This window comes from Hippocampus guttulatus, chromosome 12, assembly GCF_054856545.1.
Source record: "Hippocampus guttulatus isolate MCC_2025c chromosome 12, RoL_Hgut_1.0, whole genome shotgun sequence".
Classification (NCBI taxonomy): Eukaryota; Metazoa; Chordata; class Actinopteri; order Syngnathiformes; family Syngnathidae; genus Hippocampus; species Hippocampus guttulatus.
This window is the reverse complement of record NC_141272.1, coordinates 12318780-12324850: the sequence shown is the minus strand read 5'-3', so window position 1 is coordinate 12324850 and position 6071 is coordinate 12318780.

Genomic DNA, 6071 nt, shown 5'->3' with positions numbered 1-6071 from the left:
GAACCACTGATCTATAGTATGTGTTTTTCACCCCAAAAACGACCATAGTCGTAGTAAGCCATAGTAAGCCATTCTATTTTTCTGAAAAAAAACCCCCAAAAACGAACAGGGTATTTTTTTTTTCAAAAAACACCAAAAAATACATTTTGCCCCCAAAAAATAACCATGTATCAGAAGGCGTTTTTTGCCCCCCAAAAACGACCATGTAAATTAAGGAGTTTTTAGCTGAAATAAGGACCACGTACAGTAAGGCGTTTTAGCCGAAAAAAATGACCATGTATAGAAAGGTGTTTTTTGCTGAAAAAAAACCTGACCATGAATCGGAAGGCGTTTTTTTTATTTCCGAAAAACGACCAGGGAGAGTGGAGCAATTTTAGCCCCCCAAAAACGACCATGTATCAGAAGGCGTTTTTTTTGTCCCCCAAAAACGACCATATATAGGAAGGCGATTTCAGCTGAAATAATAACCATGTATAAGTAAGGTGTTTTTAGCCCCCCAAAAGACCATGTATTGTAGAATGTTTTTCACCCAAAAAAGACGGCCATGTACAATGAAGCGTTTTTTGCCGAAAAAAATTACCATGTATCGTTAGGCGTTTTTAGCCGAAAAAAACGACCATGTATAGTAAGGCGTTTTTAGCCGAAAAAAACGACCATGTATAGTAAGGCGTTTTTAGCCGAAAAAAAACGACCATGTATAGTAAGCCGTTTTTTACCGAAAAAACGACCATGTAGAGTTAGGCGTTTTTAACCGAAAAAAACGAACGCATATAGTAAGGCATTTTTAGCCCCAATAAATTACCATGTATAGTAAGGCGTTTTTAACCGAAAACCCCCCAAACATGAATAGTTAGTCGTTTTTAGCGGAAAAAACGACCATGTATAGTTAGCCGTTTTTAACCGAAAAAACGACCATGTGTAGTAAGCGTTTTAAACTGAAAAAAAATGACCATGTATAGTAAGGCGTTTTTAGCTGAAAAAAATGACCATGTGTAGTAAGCGTTTTTAACTGAAAAAAACGACCATGTGTAGTAAGGTGTTTTTAGCCGAAAAAACGAACATGTAAAGTAAGGCGTTTTTTACCGAAAAAACCAACATGTATAGTAAGACGTTTTTAACCAAAAAAACGACCATGTAAAGTAAGGCATTTTTAACCGAAAAAAACGACCATGTATATTAAGGTTTTTTTTCACAGAAAAGAAACCCAAAAACATGTATAGTAAGCGTTTTTAACCGAAAAAACGACGATGGTTGGCAAAGAAACACCACCGTGGTCTACTGGTTAAGGCAACGGCTTAACAGTGGAAAGATGCAGCGTTCGAATCCCAGGCTAGGCCTTTGTTTGTATATGTAGTAAGGCTTTTTCTCATGACAATGCATCGTAGGGCATTTTTAACCAAAAAATCAACCATGTGTCGTCAGGTGTTTTTTTTCCCCAAAAAATTATTTACAATCTCAAAAAAGCAGCGCCAATCTGGTCGACTGGTTCCTGTGTCCACTTACCAGTGCAGTGGTGCGTTGTTCAAATCCAGGTGTCGGTGATCCTCAGCAGTTTGAATATCAAGCTTTTTTTGAGCGACCAGGTATGTAAAGGGCCTTTTTGGGTTGTTACTTAGGAGCTTGGTAAAGCAGCACCACTGTGGTCCTCTGGTTAGGGCGTCAGTTTAACAGTGGGAAGATGCAGGGTTCAAATCCCGGTCTCGGCCTTCGTATGCAGAGTTTGCATAATCACGCTTTTCTGATGAACAGGAAACAGTTTTTCAACAAAATAAACTACCATGTATAGTAAGGCGTTTTTAGACAAAAAAAAACAACAACCATGTATAGTAAGGCTTTTTTGGCCGAAAAAAACGACAATGACAATGACCATGACAATACATGGTCAAACCTTTCCTGACTGTGGAAAGGTTTGTGGCTAGCAACATGGAACCTGATGGGAAGAATGACAAACTGCTCTGAAGTCACCTTTTATACACCCATCCATTTTCTCAGGCGTTTTTCCCTGAAAAAAAAAAAACATGTATAGTAAGGCGTTTTTAGCTGGAAAAAAACGACCATGTATAGTAAGGCGTTTTTAGACCCCAAAAAAACGACATAGTATAGGAAGGCGTTTTTAGCCCCCAAAAAACGACCATGTATAGTAAGGCTTTTTTAGGCCAAAAAAACGACCATGTATAGTAAGGCGTTTTTAGCCAAAAAAAGGACCATGTATAGTAAGGCGTTTTTAGCCGAAAAAAACTACCCTTATAGTAAGGCGTTTTTAGCCCAAAAAAACGACCATGTATAGTAAGGCGTTTTTAGCCCGAAAAAAACGACTATGTATAGGAAGGCGTTTTTAGCCGAAAAAAACGACCATGTATAGTAAGGCGTTTTTAGCCCAAAAAAATGACCATGTATAGTAAGGCGTTTTTAGCCGAAAAAAACGACCATGTATAGTAAGGCGTTTTTAGCCCAAAGAAAAAAACGAACATATATTGTTTGCATATGTTCAAACCCCGCTCAACGATGTGTGAAAATACACCAGTTTTCTTCCTGTAAACCCTCCAGAGTGCATGTCAAATACGCCTATCGTGCAGGGCAAGTCACAGTCACAGGTGGTGTAGAGGTATACAAGCAGGCTGTCTGTCCAGGCAACCCCGGTCAGTGATGTGAGAAAATACAACACCAAAAAGTTACTTTTTCCTGCAAACCCTCCAGAGTGCATGTCAAATACGCCTATCGTGCAGAGCAGGTCACAATCACTAGTGGTGTAGAAGTATACACGCTGGATTTTCGTCCAGGCAACCCTGCTCAGTGACATGAGAAAATGAAACACCAAGCAGTTACTTTTTCCTGCAAACCCTCCAGAGTGCATGTCAAGTTTAGCCTAATGTGCAAAGCAAGACACAGTCACTGGTGGTGTAGAGGTGTACATGCTGGCTTTCCGTCCCGGCAGCGCGGGTTCAAACCCCGTCCAGTGACAGCATAAGTGTGAGTTGGCTGGCCTGGGATAGGCTCCAGAAAGTTCCCAGTGACTGGCGTTTTTAGCCGAAAAAAACGACATAGTATATAGTAAGGCGTTTTTAGCCCAAAAAAACGACGTAGTATAGTAAGGTGTTTTTAGCCCCAAAAAGAACGACGATGTATAGTAAGCCGTTTTTAGCCCAAAAAGCAACCATGCATAGTTAGGCGTTTTGAGCCGGAAAAAAACCCCATGTACACTAAGGCGTTTTTAGCCCAAAAAACCGACCATGTATAGTAAGGCGTTTTTCGCCCAAAGTAATGACTATGTATAGTAAGATGTTTTTACAGCCCAAAACACTGACCATGTATATTATAGTAAGGCCTTTTTAGCTGAAAAAAACTGACCATGTATAGTAAGGCGTTTTTAGCCCGAAAAAAACAACCATGTATAGTAAGGCGCATAGTAAGGCGTTTTTAGCCCCAAAAAACCGACGATGGATAGTAATGCGTTTTTGGCCGAAAAAAAACCCGACCATGTATACTAAGATATTTTTAGCTATAAAAAAACCGACTATGTATAGTAAGGCATTTTTAGCTCAAAAAACGACCATGTTTTGTAAGGCGTTTTTAGCCCAGAAAAACGACCATGTATCATTAGGAATTTTTTCACACCCCCAAAAAATGACCATGTATAGTAAGGCGTTTTTACAGCGCAAAAAACGCCCATGTATAGGAAGGCATTTTAAGGCCAAAAAAACGACCATGTATAGTAAGGCGTTTTTAGCCAAAAAAACCCGACATAGTATAGTAAGGCGTTTTTAGCCGAAAAAAACCCGACCATGTATAGTAAGGCGTTTTTAGCCCAAAAAAACGACATAGTATAGTAAGGCATTTTTAGCCGAAAAAAAGACCATGTATAGTAAGGCATTTTAAGCCCAAAAAAAACGACCATGTATAGTAAGGCAATTTTAGCCCGAAAAAACGACATAGTATAGTAAGGCATTTTTAGCCGAAAAAAAGACCATGTATAGTAAGCTGTTTTTAGCCCCAAAAAAAAGACCATGTATAGTCAGGCTTTTTTAGGCCAAAAAAATGATATAGTATATATAGTAAGAGGTTTTTAGCCCGAAAAAAACGACCATGTATAGTAAGGCCTATAGTAAGGCGTTTTTAGCCGAAAAAAACGACCATGTATAGTAAGGCGTTTTTAGCCCGAAAAAACGACATAGTATAGTAAGGCGTTTTTAGCCCAAAAAACCCCACATAGTACAGTAAGGCGTTTTTAGCTCAAAAAAAACGACCATGTATAGTAAGAAGTTTTTAGCTGAAAAAAAAACGACCATGTATTGTAAGGCGTTTTTAGCCCAAAAAAACTACCAGGTATAGTCAGGCGTTTTTAGCCAAAAAAACCCCACATAGTATAGTTAGGCGTTTTTAGCCGAAAAAAAGACCATGCATAGTAAGGCGTTTTTAGCCCAAAAAAACGACCATGTATAGTAAGGCGTTTTTAGCCCGAAAAAACTACATAGTATAGTAAGGTGTTTTTTGCCCAAAAAAAGACATAGTATAGTAAGGCGTTTTTCGCCCAAAAAAACACCTAGTATAGTAAGGCGTTTTTAGCCCCAAAAAAACAACCATGTATAGTAAGGCTTTTTTAGGCCAAAAAAACGACCATGGATAGTAAGGCGTTTTTAGCCGAAAAAAAACCGACCATGTATAGTAAGGCGTTTTTAGCCCAAAAAAAGACAGTATAGTAAGGCGTTTTTAGCCCCAAAAAACGACCATGTATAGTAAGGCGTTTTTAGCTGAAAAAAAACGACCATGTATAGTAAGGTGTTTTTAGCCCAAAAAAACGATATAGTATAGTAAGGCGTTTTTTGCCCCCAAAAAAAGACCATGTATAGTAAGGCTTTTTAGCCCCAAAAAAACGACCATGTATAGTAAGGCGTTTTTAGCCCGAAAAAACCCCCATGAATAGTAAGGCGTTTTTAGACGAAAAAAACTACAATGTATAGTCAGGCGTTTTTGGACAAAAAAAACGACATCGTATAGTAAGGCGTTTTTAGCCCAAAAAAAACGACATAGTATAGTAAGGCGTTTTTAGCTCAAAATAACGACCATGTATAGTAAGGCGTTTTTAGCCGAAAAAACGAACATGTATAGTAAGGCTTTTTTAGGCCAAAAAAAAGACCATGTATAGTAAGGTGTTTTTAGCCCTAAAAAAACGACCATGTATAGTAAGGCGTTTTTAGCCCAAAAAACGACCATGTATAGTAAGGCGTTTTTAGCCCGAAAAAACGACAGAGTATAGTAAGGCGTTTTTTGCCAAAAAAAAAACACGACATAGTATATATAGTAAGGCGTTTTTAGCCTGAAATAACGACATAGTATAGTAAGGCGTTTTTTGCCCCCAAAAAAAGACCATGTATAGTAAGGCTTTTTAGCCCCAAAAAAACGACCATTATAGTAAGGCGTTTTTAGCGGAAAAAAAAACGACCATGTATATTAAGGCGTTTTTAGCCGAAAAAACGACATATATAGTAAGGCGTTTTTTGCCCAAAAAAACGAAATAGTATAGTAAGGCGTTTTTAGCCGAAAAAAAAACTACAATGTATAGTCAGGCGTTTTTGGCCAAAAAAAACGACATCGTATAGTAAGGCGTTTTTAGCCCAAAAAAACGACATAGTATAGTAAGGCGTTTTTAGCTCAAAATAACGACCATGTATAGTAAGGCGTTTTTAGCTGAAAAAACGAACATGTATAGTGAGGCGTTTTTAGCCCAAAAAAAACTACCAGGAATAGTCAGGCGTTTTTAGCCCAAAAAAACAACATAGTATAGTAAGGCGTTTTTAGCCCAAAAAAAACACCTAGTATAGTAAGGCGTTTTTAGCCCCAAAAAAACGACCATGTATAGTAAGGCTTTTTTAGGCCAAAAAAACGACCATGTATAGTAAGGCGTTTTTAGCCGAAAAAAAACGACCATGTATAGTAAGGCGTTTTTAGCCCGAAAAAACGACATAGTATAGTAAGGCGTTTTTAGCCCAAAAAACCCCGACATAGTACAGTAAGGCGTTTTTAGCTAAAAAAAAACGACCATGTATAGTAAGGCGTTTTTAGCCCAAAAAAAC